Raw genomic sequence first — 15,507 nt, 5'->3', positions numbered from 1 at the left:
CAGTAGGATGTTCTGGTGCACAGATATGTGTTGTTCCATGGTTGCTAGGGTACCCCATGTGGTTGATAGGCAGTTACCAGGGTGATACTTATCAAGGTTCCTTGCTATCCTGAGTGAAATAAGTCAATCTGGGAGTCTCTACGATTTTCTGGTGCAGAGATATGTGATTTGTTATTTGGTTGCTAAGGTAACCCCATGTGGTTGCTAGGCAGTTGCCAGGGTTATACTTAGAAGGCCGCTTTCTGTCCTGAGTCATACAAGCCAACAATGAAGTCTCTACGACATTCTGATCCTGAGAGCAATTTGGAATGGAAGTTAATGGGGTTTGGTTTGCTAGAGTGCTCTAAATGGTTGCTAGCTCATGGCTAAGTAGTTTCCATGATGATACTTGAAGACTGATTGCTCACCAAAGTTAAACAAGCCAATTCTCATGTCTCTAGGACATTTTGATCTGAAGATATCCCTCTCAGCCTTTTTGAATGGATGTCAATGGGGCTGGTTGCTAAGGAGTGGTTAATCATTATTCATAATTCATATATTATTGGTTATTACATGGATGTCTGTTTTCCGACCATCAGCGTAATCATGACGGGAAGTCCATATGTGATCTCATTGGTAGATTCGATTAGGATGATCGTCAGGCTGATGGTCATTCTGACCACACCTCCAAGGAAGGCAGCTGCTACAATCAAAGCAAAGGTCCCCGAATATATGTGCATCTGGAAATTTATGCAATTACACACAGTATTAATTTAAAACTATTATAACATTATTAGGCCCAGAGATTGTGATGTAGTTTTTACTAGTACATTTTACTAGATTTTTACTTTTTCTGAAGGAATGTGATATATCATCATTAAAAACGAGGAGGCAATTATATTTAAAACGAGCCCAGACACAACGTAATCGGAGGCAGAGATCATTAGATGATTAACACGAAACACACAAGGGGCAAACAGGCAGTCCAAGGGGGCCACAAGGGGCAAACAGGCAGTCCAAGGAGGCACAGGGGGCAAGGGGATGAGGGGGATAGGGCAAAGACCGGGAGGCAGGGCCAGGATGGAGCCGGGGACCAGGGAGACCAGAGAAAGTCAGGCGGACGGTCTGGAAACCAAGGGGATGACCTCAAGGTGGGGACTGGGTCTGGAGGTCGGGGAGGCGGCCACAGGACGGGGACTATGTCAGGGGGCCTGGGAGGCGGCCACAGGACGGGGACTGGGTCAGGGAGACTGGGAGGTGGCCACAGGACGGGTACTGGGTCAGAAGGCCTGGGAGGTGGCCATAGGGCCACAGCCATGGAGAACTCCGGAGGTGAGCATGAATATGGCAAATGTGAGCAAGGTACAAACCCTAAGTGCAGTAATTGTGGAGGCGATCATAGTGCGGGATATGGAGGTTGTTTAGTGAGGAAATGTTCAAAATGTCAAAGTGGAAGAAGGAATATCATATGCTGAAGCTCTCAAGAAGGTAAAATGGACAACCAAAGAAATAGAAACAAAGGCAACAATACTACAACATAAAGTTACGTTGCAAGAACAAAGTAAAGAGAAAGAAGTGATTGTAGATAAAGTGTCTGAAAGTAGGACCGAAAGAATTAAAATCATTATCATAGCTGCTGAAACGTACTTGGAATAAGAGGATGTTAAATGTAGATATGATAAACGAAAGGCTTAAGATGCAAACAGCAAACAGTCAGACAGTAAATAGTCAGACAGCCTGTGGTGGTTCATAATGGTGATTACAATCTTGCAATGGATGCAAGAAGTTTTATTGCCAATGGACAAGAATTCAAGAAATTCCTAACAAACCAAGAAAATGATCCTAACATTATTTGTGTGCAAGAAACGTGGCTAAAACTACAATTAATTTGGATACAATACAATTAGAAGAGATAGACATGAAGTAAATGGTGGTGGGGTAGCAACATTTATTAAACAAGGTATTGGGTGTAGAATAGTTGAGGTAAATGGGGAATAAGAGGTAGTGGTTGTGGAAATTTGGGAAGGATCAAAGAGTATTAGAATAATTAATTTTTACAATCCATGTGACAGGTTAAGTAAGGATAAGTTAGAAAATATAGGAGGGAATGGAAATTATAAAGTAGTGTGGTGTAGTGACTTTAATGCACACAGTCCATTATTAGTACAATAACAGATCATAACGGACAGATAATAGAAGACATGCTAGAATGGAGAGGGTTAGTATGCATTAATGATGGAAGCTATACAAGAATTGATTTGGCACAGGGAAAATATTCAATGTTAGACTTGACACTTGTTTCTGAAAATTTTGCAGGAAAATGTGTTTGGAAAGTTTTAAATCAAAGTACAATAGGTAGTGGTCATTCCTATCAGTAGTAAAATCGGTGTGGACATAGCTCAAACAGTGGTGGATTGCCAAGGTGGAAATTTAAAACAGCCGACTCGGATAAATATAAGGAATTATCAAAACAAAATGGCAGAAATTAGTAATTCTATAGAGGATGTAGAAGTTTTTAATTAAGTTCTTCGGAGTACAATTGAATAAGTAATTGGTAAGAAGAGGACAGGAAGCAGGAGAAAAGCTGCCCCTTGGTGGAATGAGGAATGCAATGAGGCAATTATAAAAAGAAATAAAACACTGAAGAGAGTAAGAAGATCATTCAATTATAATGATTTTATGAATTATAAAAGAGCACATGCTATAGTGAGAAGAGTAATACAGACATCTAAGAAAAGAAATTCAGGGAATTTTGTAATAAAATAGGAGAAGAAATTGAAATGAATGGAGTATGGTGTATGATAAGAAAGATGGGAGGGAAACATTTCTGTCTTAGTATATAACAATAGATCAGTAATATCAGACAGTGAAAAAGCAGAGGTGTTAGCAGAAACATTTGCTAAAATGCATAGTAATTCAAAAATAACAGAAGAATTTTAGGAGATATAGGGATCTGAGCTTGAGTAAGAACCTTAAAATTTTGGAAGAAAAAGGACCATTACATTAGATTTAGAGATTACCCTATTTGAACTGAAGAAAGTGCTTGCTGGGGTAAAGGAAACTTCTCCAGGTAGAGATGACATCCGTTATGAGATGGTAAAACACCTATCATCACTAAATATTATTTATATATTACAGAAACATCACTAAATATTATTTTGAGTCTTTTTAATAAGGTGCGGGAATAAGGGAAATTACCAGCTGACTGGAAGCTTGGGATCATAGTTCCAATAGAAAAGCCAAGGAAGGATAATTCGCAGCACACTAACTACAAGCCCATAGCATTAACACATTTATGCAAACTAATGGACATATGGTCATTAACAGATTGATATATGTTATTGAAAAGAAAAACCTTTTCTCTGCATTCCAAAGTAGTTTCAGAAAAGGGAGAAACACAATGGATTCTGTTTTATGGCTGGAAGCTGAAATAAGAAAGGCTCAAGTAAACCAGGAAGTGTTAGTAGGAGTATGCTTTGATGTTGTAAAATCATATAATATGATATGGAAAGAGGGACTTTTAATAAAACTGGATAGAATGGAAGTACAAGACTGTATTACTGGATTATGAATTTCTTGTTTAAAAGAACAATACAAGTAAGAGTGGGTTCTGCTTTTTCTAAGGTCTATCAAGTAGAGAATGGAACACAGCTGCACGGTGATGTTGTGTTCAACAGCCGGGTTGGCTGGAAAGACAAGGAGTTCGGTCTTGGCAGGGTTGAGTTGAAGGTGGTGTTCCTTCATCCAGGCTGAGATGTCTGCCAGACAGGCAGCGATTCGAGCGGTCACTGTGGTGTCATTGGGCTGGAAAGACAAGTAGAGTTGCGTGTCATCAGCGTAGCAGTGGTAAGAGAAACCATGTGACTGGATGATGGGTCCCAGTGATGTTGTGTATATGGAGAAGAGAAGTGGCCCAAGCACTGATCCCTGAGGTACCCCAGTAAGTAACTGGTGTGGCTTGGATACTTCCCCTCTCCATGCTACCTCAAAGGACCTTTCTGAGAGATAAGAGTTGAACCAGTCAAGCACAGTTCCAGTGATACCCAGTTTAGAGGGGGTGGAGAGAAGGATCTGATGGTTGACTGTGTCAAAGTCAGCAGAAAGGTCCAGCAGAATCAGAACGGATGATCTGGATTCAGCTTTCGCCTGTCTCAGCGACTCGATGACAGACAGCAGGGCAGTCTCAGTGGAGTGTCCACTTTTGAAGCCTGACTGATTGTCATCCAGCAGCTTGTTCTGTGAGAGATAGGCGGAGATCTGATTGAAAACTGCCCTTTCAAGTGTTTTTGCCATGAATGGGATGAGAGAGACTGGACTGGTCTGTAGTGTTCTATCTGTGTGGGGTTAAGTGCAGGTTTTTTCAGCAGTGGGGTTACTCGAGCCTGTTTAAATGTAGTGGGAAAAGTGCCTGAAAGAAGGGATGTGTTAATTATGTGTGTAAGTGCCGGTAGGATAGACGGAGAGATGGCCTGGAGAAGGTGTGATGGAATGGGGTCAAGGGAATAGGTTGTGGGGTGGTTGGAGAGGAGGAGTTTAGAGACCTCAGTGTCAGTTAAAGGAGAGAACATAGGGAAAGAAGGGTTGCATACAGGAGCCAGGTGTTTGACAGGGTGTGGTGCTGTGAATGTATTGCTGATGGCTGTAACCTTATCAGTAAAAAATGTGGCGAATATATCTGCTGTCAGTGATGTGTCAGGTGGTGGAGGGGGAGGGCAGAGAAGTGTGTTAAATGTTCTAAACAAGCTACGAGTGTCTGTGGTGCTGTTGATCTTGGTCTGGTAATATGAAGTTTTTACAGTTTTAACGTTATTTGAAAAAGTTGCAAGCAGAAGCTGATATTTACCTAGATCAGCTGGATCTTTAGATTTCCGCCATCTCCTCTCAGCTGCCCTGAGATCAGTCCGATGTTCACGAAGAACGTCAGACAGCCAGGGGCTGGGTGGTGTAGTCCGTGCTGGTCTAGAGGAGAGAGGACAGATGTTGTCTATTGCATTATATGCAGATAACAGGGCGCTGTTGAAAAGAGGACACAATGTTGGGCATGTGGAGAGGTGTATTTAAACTGCTGCAAGAAAGGTAGAGAATTGGGCTTTTGAATGGGGTTTTCGTTTTTCAGTGTCAAAATCTCAGGTGATCTTTTTTGCAAAAAGTAAAATTAACCCAACAATAAATATTAATGTGTATGGACAACAATTGGAGCAAACATCAGTAGTTAGATTCCTGGGTATATGGATGGATTCAAAATTAAATTTTAAAGTACATATTCAGAAAATGATGGACAAATGCAAAAAAGCAATAAATGTAATGATGTGTTTGGCAGGAATTGAATGGGGTCATGCCGTCAGTCTCTTAAAAGTATATATTGTGCACTAATAAGAGCTGCTATTGATTATGGAAGTATGGAGTATAGTTCTGCATCTAAAACACTACTTTTAAAGGTTGAGGCATTGCCATCACACGCAATGAGAATATGTAGTGGAGCAATAAGATCATCTCCAGTAACAGCAGTACAAGTAGAGATGGACGAACTGCCTCTGGAAATTAGAAGGCTCAAGTTAAAGATGAGATACTGGACTAATATAAAAAGGTCACTCGGATAGTCATCCAGTTAAGAACGTCTTGAATGATTGCTTGGAATATGAGTATAAAAAAATCAACAAGCTTTGGATGGACAGCCAATAAGAAGGCACAAATCAATCTGTGGCTATGTCAGCAATACCTCCTTGGCTTTTCCCTATGCCTCTAGTGCTCATTCAGTTGTATGAAGATAAGCATAACAAGGAAAGAAATATGTTAGAATGTGTAACAGTACAACAATATATTGATCAAACATATTATAACGCAGAGCAAATTTATACAGATGGATCAAAGGATCCAGATTCTGGATTTACAGCAGCAGCATCTTACATACCTCTTTTTAAAGTTACAATTTCAAAAGTAATCTCTGATTATATTTCTGTATTTACTACAGAATTAATAGCAATATTCCTAGCACTTCAATGGCTAGAAGTACAACCTATAAAGTCAGTGATATGTAAAGACTCGCTTACAGCTATCAATAGTTTGTCAAGTGGAATATCAGTAGCAAGACAAGATTTGATAGTCCTATATGAAGTGATGCAGAGTCTATTTAGAAGACAGTCTGGATTTATAGTAAACTTTTTGTGTGTACCATCACATGTGGGTGTAAAAGGAAACGAGAAGGCAGACCATCTGGCTAAGCAGGCTTTGAAACATTCACAAATTGACATAAAAGTGTAATTAAGTAAAACAGAAGTTAAAGGATTTATATCGAGTGAAATAAGAAAGATATGGCAGAAAGAGTGGGACAGTGGAATTAAAGGTAGACACTTGCATCACATTCAAGTAAAAGTTGGTCTAGAAAGAAGAAACATTTAGAAACAGGAAAGAGGATGTTTTAATTTCTAGAATGTGTATTGGACAGTGTGCCTTAATTAAGTGTTTGTACAGAATAGGGAAACATGAGAATGGTAAATGTGATAAATGTGGTCTAGAAGAATCAGTAGAACATATAATTATAAAATGTGATGCACATGAAAGAGAAATCTTGCATCTAACTCAAGCTTTAAGATCTCTGGGAGTAAATGTGTCACTTCAGGTTTTGTTAGGATATGTCCCAAAGCAATCAAGAATTATTTAATTTCTTAAAAGATACAAGATTGATCAAAATAATAGAAGATAGTTTTTTGTGTGTGTGTATGTATTTCCCCAACTTTCCAACCATTTAGCGCTCCACACTCCAATCCAGAATGCACAAAGTTGGATTTCCAACCTCCATAAAACAATAGAAGACGACGACGACAGTATTTGGGGGCATAACCAGTGTTGCCATGCTCATGATACCCAAAATGCTGGCTAGGTAGGGAACACATTAGTGTTTGAGACACAGCCACAGTTAACCTCACATTCAATGATAAAGCAGATACACTGTTTACTTCAGCAAGGTCTTTCATTGCTAGACTCTACGCTAATGTACACATGATTGACATAGTGTTGTTTGCAGTGAGTTTGGGTGAACAACATGAGAAGTATCATTTGCAGCATCAAAAAGCATGCTCAAATATTAAATATATGGGCTGTGTTAGATAACAGACCTACAAATAAATGAAGGCAAACCAGCTCTTCTGTTGTTCTAGTTTCGCCTTCATTGCAGCATAATTTACAACACAAGCATCCTCTACACGCCATCTTAAACAACACACACAGGCTGTCTCATTAGGAAGGCAGCGTACTCCGGAGGTCGCATTTGTCAGCCGCATCTCGTTTCAGAAAAGTGAGTAGGAAACTTAAAATGTGACCTTCTTTCACGGGAATTCAGAGGATGCATGAGCTGTCTCCTTCGTGGACACTCATAACCCACAATTCTTTGCTTGAACGGAAATGAAAAAAAAAAAAATACGCCAATTTGCCCGTAAATATCATAGACATAATAAATACATAGACGCCCTATTGGCCGCTTTGGAACGTTGCTGCGATACATCAACGCGTCCGCCATTTTGCGGAGGGCAAGACTGCGCTGTAATCAAATGCAAGTAAACGGGTGAGTTGCGGTTTTTCTGGATAAAAACAAAAATAACGTTTACATTTATCAACCGATTTCAGTGTTCGTACATGGTGTAACGAGTACTTGTCATAAAAGTCGGTTTTAAGAAAATATTTAGATTTTCAGGAAATTTACTTTATAATATAAAATATAAGATAAAACTATACTATAAATCGTCTCGGTTACCTACGTAACCTCGGTTCTCTCTAGATGAGGGAACGAGTATTGCGTAAGCTAGCTTACGCTACGGGAAAGATTCATCTTTTCTGAGATATTGAAGCCAAAAAATTATCCTTAATTTTGTATAATTTGTCAACGCAGTGCAGCAACTGCAGACCTTGAGCGGGCTAGCTAGCGAGCTCATTGGTTGCTCTCGCGCAACTGCTGCAGCCTATAGACGAACTTGCGTGAACTCGCGCCCAATGAGAGGCGCCAGCTCACTGTCCCAAAGCCCGCCAGAATGGGCGTGGCTAGGGTGCATATAAGCGCAGTTTGTAGGCTGGAACCCTGGTTTTCATTGAATGAAGCTGAAAATCGCCGTGGCGCTGAAGCGCGACCAGCTATGCAATACTGTTCCCTCATCTAGAGAGAACCGAGGTTACGTGAGGTAACCGAGACGTTCTCTTACGAGAGGTTCTCTCAGATATGTAAGCTAGCTTACGCTATGGGAACCCATTGTCAACGCCGCGCGCCAAGCATCCACTGCATGAGCCCCAGGGGGGTGGGGGGACCCGGGGGAGCCCTTGTGAGTGGGGAAATAATATTTGGCCGGCAAGAGTGCGGGTCAGAGTGTGTGTGATACATAAGCACATAGTGGGAAGGGAAAAACAGACCGGCACCGCCGCTCTGTGTGGAATGTGTCCCATTAGTGCAGCTCACCAGGGGAGCTGTAGCGTATTAAACCGCTAGTAGTTTTGCCTGCAGAGCGGGCACTTCCAGATTGTAAAATCTGACAAAGGTGGAGGGGGAAGCCCAGCCCGCTGCCACACATATGTCCTGAATGGAAATCCCGCTGGACCATGCCCACGAGGAGGCCATGCCTCTGGTGGAGTGAGCCCTAATGCCTAACGGGCATGACAGGTCTTTCAACGCGTACGCGGCAGCAATAGCGTCCACTATCCATCTAGACAGTGTCTGTTTCGAGGTGGCGAGACCCTTGGTGCGCCCTCTGAACGAAACAAAAAGCTGCTCAGCGCGTCTGAAAGAGGCGGAGCGCGCAGTATACAATCTCAGTGCTCTGACTGGGCAAAGGAGATTTGTGTCGCGTTCGCTATCGGATGCTGGCAGAGCCGATAGGGAAATAATCTGTGCTCTGAAAGGAGTACCAATCACCTTGGGGACATAGCCGTGTCTAGGCTTAAAAATGACCTTGGAGTCACTTGGTCCAAACTCCATACACGCAGCGCTGACAGACAGCGCGTGAAGGTCTCCCACACGTTTAACTGATGACAGGGCAGTCAGAAAAACGGTTTTGAGTGAAAGGTATTTCAAATCCACGGATTCAAGCGGTTCGAAAGGGGGGGGGCTTTCATAGCTTCGAGAACTACAGAAAGATCCCGGATAGGAACCGATGGGGGGCGCGGGGGGTTCATCCTTCTAGCTCCCCTGAGGAAGCGGATGACCAGCTTGTTTTTTCCCTGTGACTGGCCGTGCAGGGTTTCGGCGAACGCCGCGACGGCCGCCACGTACACTTTGAGCGTGGATGGGGATCTGCCCTTATCCAACAGCTCTTGTAAAAACACGAGCAGTGACGACACCCCACATGTCCGTGGGTACAGGTCTCTGTCGGTGCACCATTTTGAAAACACCGACCATTTGGACGCATAGAGTCTTCTCGTGGAAGGGGCTCTAGCGTGTATGATAGTGTTCATTACTCCTTCTGGCAAAGCGACGGGTAGTCGTTGATCACCCACGCGTGCAGTGCCCAGCGCTCTGGGTGGGGATGCCAGATCGTGCCGCAAGCTTGAGAGAGGAGATCTGCTCTCACTGGGATGGGCCACGGGGCTGTCAGTGACAGCTGCGTAAGCTCCGGGAACCATGTCTGATTCTCCCAGCCGGGCTATGAGGAGCACCGAGTGACGCGTTTCCCTGATCCTCTGCATTACCTGTGGCAATAGCGAGACGGGAGGGAAGGCGTAAAGCGGGCGGTTGGGCCAGTCCTGGGCCAGCCGTCCTCGCTCGAGAAAAATACTGGGCAGTGAGAGTTCTCTTCTGACGCGAAGAGGTCTATCTCTGCTCTGCCGAATATTTGCCATAATTTCTGGACTGTTTGAGCGTGCAGGGACCATTCCCCTGGGGGAACATTGTCTCTGGACAGTCTGTCTGGGCCGTCGTTCAGGTGGCCTGGCACATGCGTCGCCCTCAGCGAGCGCAGGTGGCCCTGGGACCAACTTAGTATGCGTTTTGTCAGATGGAAGAGGTTCTTGGGATACCACAGATCTGTTGTCCGAACGGACCAGGATGTGGTGACCCTGAATGACCGGGAGGAAGCGCACGAGCGCGTACTCGACCGCTATCATTTCCAGACAATTTATGTGAAGGAGCTTTTCCTGAACTGACCATAGACCGAAAACCGGCGAGCCCTCGCAGACCGCGCCCCAACCCGTGTTGGACGCGTCTGTCGAGATGACTTTTCGGCGAGATACAGCTCCCATCGTCACTCCCCGCTGATACCATTCGGCCACCGTCCAAGGCTGCAGAGCTGATATACAGGTCTGAGTCACTCTGATCGGCTGGCAGCCCGTGGCCCACGCCCGGCGAGACGCGCTGGTGTTTAGCCAATGCTGAAGCGGGCGCATGCACAGTAAACCCAGCTGAAGTACTGCTGCGGCTGAGGCCATGTAACCTAACACTCTCTGAAATTTTTTCAGAGGCGTGAGGCTGTTTATCTGAAAAGCGCGCGCCGTGTAGATAAGTGAGCCGTCATTGCCACAGAGTCTAGTTCTATTCCAAGGAAGGAAATTGCCTGACTGGGCTGTAGAGAGCTCTTGGTCCAATTGACTGCAAGACCCAGACTGTTCAGATGACTGAGGAGAACTGTCCTGTGAGACAGAAGCTCCGTATGTGACTGTGCAAAAATCAGCCAATCGTCCAAATAGTTCAGAATTTGCAAGCCCTGACTCCGCAGGGGTGCGAGCGCCGTATCCATGCACTTCGTGAAAGTACGGGGTGCTATGGACAGGCCGAACGGAAGGACGGTGTATTGATAAACCTGACTGTCGAAGGCGAATCTCAAGAATGGCCTGTGACGGGATTTATCTGAATCTGAAAATAGGCATCTTTCAGATCGAGAGAAATAAACCAGTCCCCTGGCGCATCATGCGCGAGGAGTTTCCTGATTGTAAGCATTTTGAACGGCCTTTTGCAAGCACCTTGTTCAAAACCCTGAGATCTAATATTGGTCTGAGGCCGCCGTCTTTCTTGGGGACAAGAAAATAACGGCTGTAAAACCCCGACTCGCTCAGTGAAGGCGGCACTCTCTCTATGGCCCTTTTGCACAGAAGGTTTGCTATTTCTGAACGAAGCATGCAGGCTGCTTCCGTGTTCACAGTAGTTTCGAGCTGCGCCCTGAAGCGGGGAGGGCGGCGATCGAACTGTAGCAAATAGCCCTGTTTTATTGTGCTTAACACCCAGTTGCATATCCCTGGGATAGCTTCCCACGCTTTGAAGCGTAACGCTAGAGGGTGAATGGCCGAGTCGCCCTGATTGCCGTACACAGCAGGCTGAACAGACTGTGTGAGCGCGCTTATTGTGCTTATGCATAACTGCTCGCAGACAGCAGGGACATGCTGTTCTGTGAGTGACTTCCCGATTGAGATGAATGGGGAAAGTCACATCTGTTAAGTGATGCGCGAGCATAGTCACGGGCACGGGACTTACACATAGAGAGGTGTTTGCTGGCCGTGTGACAGAGCGGGCAGAGAGGGGACGCGCGCACGGGCTCGTGGGCGCGTTTATTGACTCTAACACTCGAGCGGGCTGTGCCCGCTTTATGTGAGTGTGCTCTGATAGGAACACGGGAAGTGTAATGCTTGTGTGTAGGGGTGAACACTGGATTGTGGGCACATTTTCTACACATAAGACATGTTTGCTCTCTGATAGGGACACGGGAAGTGTAATGCTTGTGTGTAGGGGTGAACACTGGATTGTGGGCACATTTTCTACACATAAGACATGTTTGCTCTTTACAAGATCTTTTTGTGCCGCCGTGAAAACGGCGTTTGAGTGCAGGCAAGCGGGTAGTAACAACGGCTTGTTGGCTGCTGAATTCACCACTGTAGTAGCCTGAGAGAAGGGGACTGACAGGGGGCGAAGCTTTGACGGTGGTCCGGCCGTGGCGGGACTGAGCCGTCGTTTTTTCAACAAAGCTAGGAGGACTTCGGTTGTTCAGGTTTCAGCGCAATCTTAGGCCGAGGCCCGCGGGGGGGCGGCGGTCTGCGGCGGCTGTCTGAGCGCGATCTGGGGCAGCCGCCCTGTCGACGCTGGGAAGTCTGGCTTTGTTGAGCTGGGCGCTGTGAAGATGCTCGTGCAGGAGGCTGGTTACGTGGCGGCCTGCAGAGGAGCTAGCGCGGCGAGGCAGGAAGAGATTCATGGCTTGGGTGGCTTTCTGGACTTCCGAAAAACGGTCAACAATGCCACTTACCGCGGAACCGAAGAGACCGGACGGAGAGAGCGGCGCGTTGAGGAACGTGGAGCGCTCAGCTTCTCCCATGTTGGCTAGCGTTAGCCACAGGTGTCTCTCGGTTACAGTCAGCGAGGCCATGCACTTCCCTAGGGCTTGAGCTGCAGCTTTGGTGGCGCGAAGGGCGAGGTCCGTCGCGCTCCTTAGATCTGTAATAGCCTCTGGGTGCCTGCCTTTCTCATCCCATTCCCGAAGAAGGTCCGCTTGGAGGATCTGCAAGACGGCCATGGAATGCAGAGCAGATGCGGCTTGGCCGGCGGCGGAACAGGCGCGCCAACACAGGCGGAAGTAGTTCTGCAGGCCTTAGACGGGAGCACTGGCTTAGACCGCCATCTCGCGGAGGGCGGGCAAAGGTGTGCTGCTACCGAATCCTCGACCGCGGGATGGAAGAGTAGCCCTTCTGGCTGCGCCGTCCACTGAAGCGAGAGAGGTGGAGACGTGGGATCGAATCCTGGCCGAGAGAGCGCTGCTCCACGATTTAGAGAGCTCGGCGTGGAGTTCCGGCAGGAAGGAGCGGCCCGGCGCGCCGCGCGGTGACGGCTTTGAAGAAAGCAGCCGCCGAGTCTGTTGGGAGCCTGCTCAGGGGCGGTGACCACTCGAGCCCGAGGCGGTCGACGGCCTGTGTGAGGAGGCGTATCAGTTCCCCTTCGACTCGGGCGCGGTCCTGCTGGATTCCTGGGCCGATGAGGAGGCTTGTGACCACTCCTGCTGTCCGAGCCATGATGGAACAGCAGCCCTTGTCCTCCACCTCGCTCTCCGAGGTGGCAGCAGTGCGGCCGCCGGGCGGCAACTGCGCGTCCCGGGGCGGGAGGGTGAACGCGATGCTCGAGGGAGAGGCTCCGGCGAGACAGTCGCTTCTAAACCCGGTTCCGGCAGCCTTTGGGAGCGGCGCTTCTTCGGCGCGGCGAAACAGAAGGCGCGCGGCGGCTCGGTCCTGAGCGCTCGAGTCGAGCCCGCAGGGTTGACATCGGAAGCTCCTCGCAGAGGTCGCATCCGCCGTCAGCGGCGAGCTCTGCATGCCCCAGTCCCAGGCAGAGAGCACAGATGATGTGGCGGTCTCCGGCGCTGAGAGGGGTGCGGCATGAACCGCAGGTGCGAGGCATCTTTAAAAGATGCTCGTGCTCTTTTGTGAAGTTCACTGAGGAACTAGTTTGCTTTAAAAAGGATACGTCGCCGGATGGCGTAGCTCGCAGGATGGCTGAAGGTGGCGGCGGCCAGCTTCTTCGAGCGCTGTACAAGCTTGCTTGATGTCCCTCGAACGGCGACGCGGCTTCTTACAGTTTCAGAGATGCGAAGAGCTTCGCTGAAGAGATGAAAATCAGGGTTCCAGCCTACAAACTGCGCTTATATGCACCCTAGCCACGCCCATTCTGGCGGGCTTTGGGACAGTGAGCGCCGGGCGCCTCTCATTGGGCGCGAGTTCACGCAAGTTCGTCTATAGGCTGCAGCAGTTGCCGCAGAGCAACCAATGAGCTCGCTAGCTAGCCCGCTCAAGGTCTGCAGTTGCTGCACTGCGTTGACAAATGATACAAAATTAAGGATAATTTTTTGGCTTCAATATCTCAGAAAAGATGAATCTTTCCCGTAGCGTAAGCTAGCTTACGCAATATGAGAGAACCTCTCGTAAGAGAACATGTCAACTCATGTCTCAACTTTCACAGCTCGCAAGCAAGCTATTTTAGTCTGACTAACTCCGGTGGCCAACTAACGTTACTATTACTTATTATATAACGACCAAATACAACCAAAAACCAATGTTCAGTCTTACTTGTGAAAAGTAATTCCCCGAGACCTGTTTTCAATAGTGCGGCGATTTGTACAGCCCCAAGCAGCACATGAGGCAGGCATTTTTCCTCAACTCCCGTTATGAGAGAAATGGCAATGTTGCCCTCCGCAATATGGCGGCCCGTTGACGTACGCTCCAGCGGCCAATAGGACGTCTATGTATTTATTATGTCTACGGTAAATATGATGTTCAAACGCCAAGAAATGTTACTTCCAAAGTTGAAGTACCTCAAGTAGATGGATGCAGAGTATATAATATGTATACTTATATTAATATTCAATTAAAATTTAGTCAAAGTATTAGACTAAACGTACACCTGTAAAATCGATTTACTTTCTTTTTACATCATTATTAAATATACCTCATATATTCTCTTCCAAAGAGACTTTGTTCCCGTCTCACTCAAAGCGCTCGCGCTTGTTAAAGAGTGGCGTGCTGTCATAGCAACCATGTTACGTTACGTTTCCGTTTGTCCTACGAAAGCCGTCTCGTTTAAGCGAGGCTTGTTTAAACGAGGACACTCGATATACTGCAGCCTTCAAAGGACGCGTCCTACCTAGTAGGTAACCTTCGAGAGAGACGTACGGGCGCATCACATGACCAACACAGACCACATCTTACGCCTTCAAGCGCTCACCAGCTGCGCAGATATCACGCAAACATACTGGATTCAAGCGCACAATAGCTGCACATGTGTAATGCATACTGCTGTTTACTGGTTTTACTGTAAAAGTGTTCTCAGTAATTTTTTTTTCCCCTTAAAAATGTTTTACTCTTAAAGAAATTATAATTTTGAAGCGTATGTATAAAATCATGACCACTCGCATAAGATGAATACTTTAGTCATATCAGTAACCTTATAAAAGCTGTTTTATTCTACATTTACATTTATGCATTTGGCAGACACTTTTATCCAAAGCGACTTACAGAGCCCTTATTACAGGGACAATCCCCCTGGAACAACCTGGAGTTAAGTGCCCTGCTCAAGGACACAATGGTGGTGGCTGTGGGGATCAAACCAGCAACTTTACCACTACAACACCACCACCACTCCAAGAGTGCCCCATGCCCTCACATGGGGCATGGAGCACCCTATTGGGGCTGCCATTTTAGAATCACGTGACCAGGTAAATACCACTTGCTTAATCTCAGTAACCATCTTGTTATTGGACATGTTCACTCTTGGATTAAATTAATCATGGCTGATGAGTATAGTTAATTTCTACAATGCCATCTGTAAACGAAAACTATTTGAATGATTCTGCTTCCAAACCACTAGGTGTCCCTGTAACTCCAAGATGACACAAACAAAAAGTTACCGTGTGAACATTTAAGCTGTGTGAAGACACAGCAAATTGAAGCGGTTCAATTTGTTACCATGTGTATGTGTAAATGATAAGTTTATTAAGGAATAGCTACAATAAAACAAATAGAAAAAAAATAAAAAAATAACAATAGACAAACGTCTTTCTAATTGCTTTAAACTGTATGTTTACA

The 15,507-nt window shown here is 46.1% G+C and overlaps 1 long non-coding RNA gene across 1 annotated transcript; it reads right to left on the bottom strand.

Moving 5' to 3' along the window:
• Nucleotides 1-2,463: 2,463 nt before the first annotated feature.
• On the bottom strand, nt 2,464-14,531 carry LOC127630737 (uncharacterized). Its single transcript, XR_007968896.1, has 3 exons — nt 14,372-14,531; nt 4,823-4,938; nt 2,464-3,783 (listed from the first exon to the last, which is right to left on the bottom strand). It is a non-coding gene; the product is annotated as an uncharacterized LOC127630737 (long non-coding RNA).
• Between the last annotated feature and the right edge of the window lie 976 nt (nt 14,532-15,507).

Source organism: Xyrauchen texanus, chromosome 37, assembly GCF_025860055.1.
Source record: "Xyrauchen texanus isolate HMW12.3.18 chromosome 37, RBS_HiC_50CHRs, whole genome shotgun sequence".
Classification (NCBI taxonomy): Eukaryota; Metazoa; Chordata; class Actinopteri; order Cypriniformes; family Catostomidae; genus Xyrauchen; species Xyrauchen texanus.
This window is presented reverse-complemented; position numbering and strand designations above follow the sequence as displayed.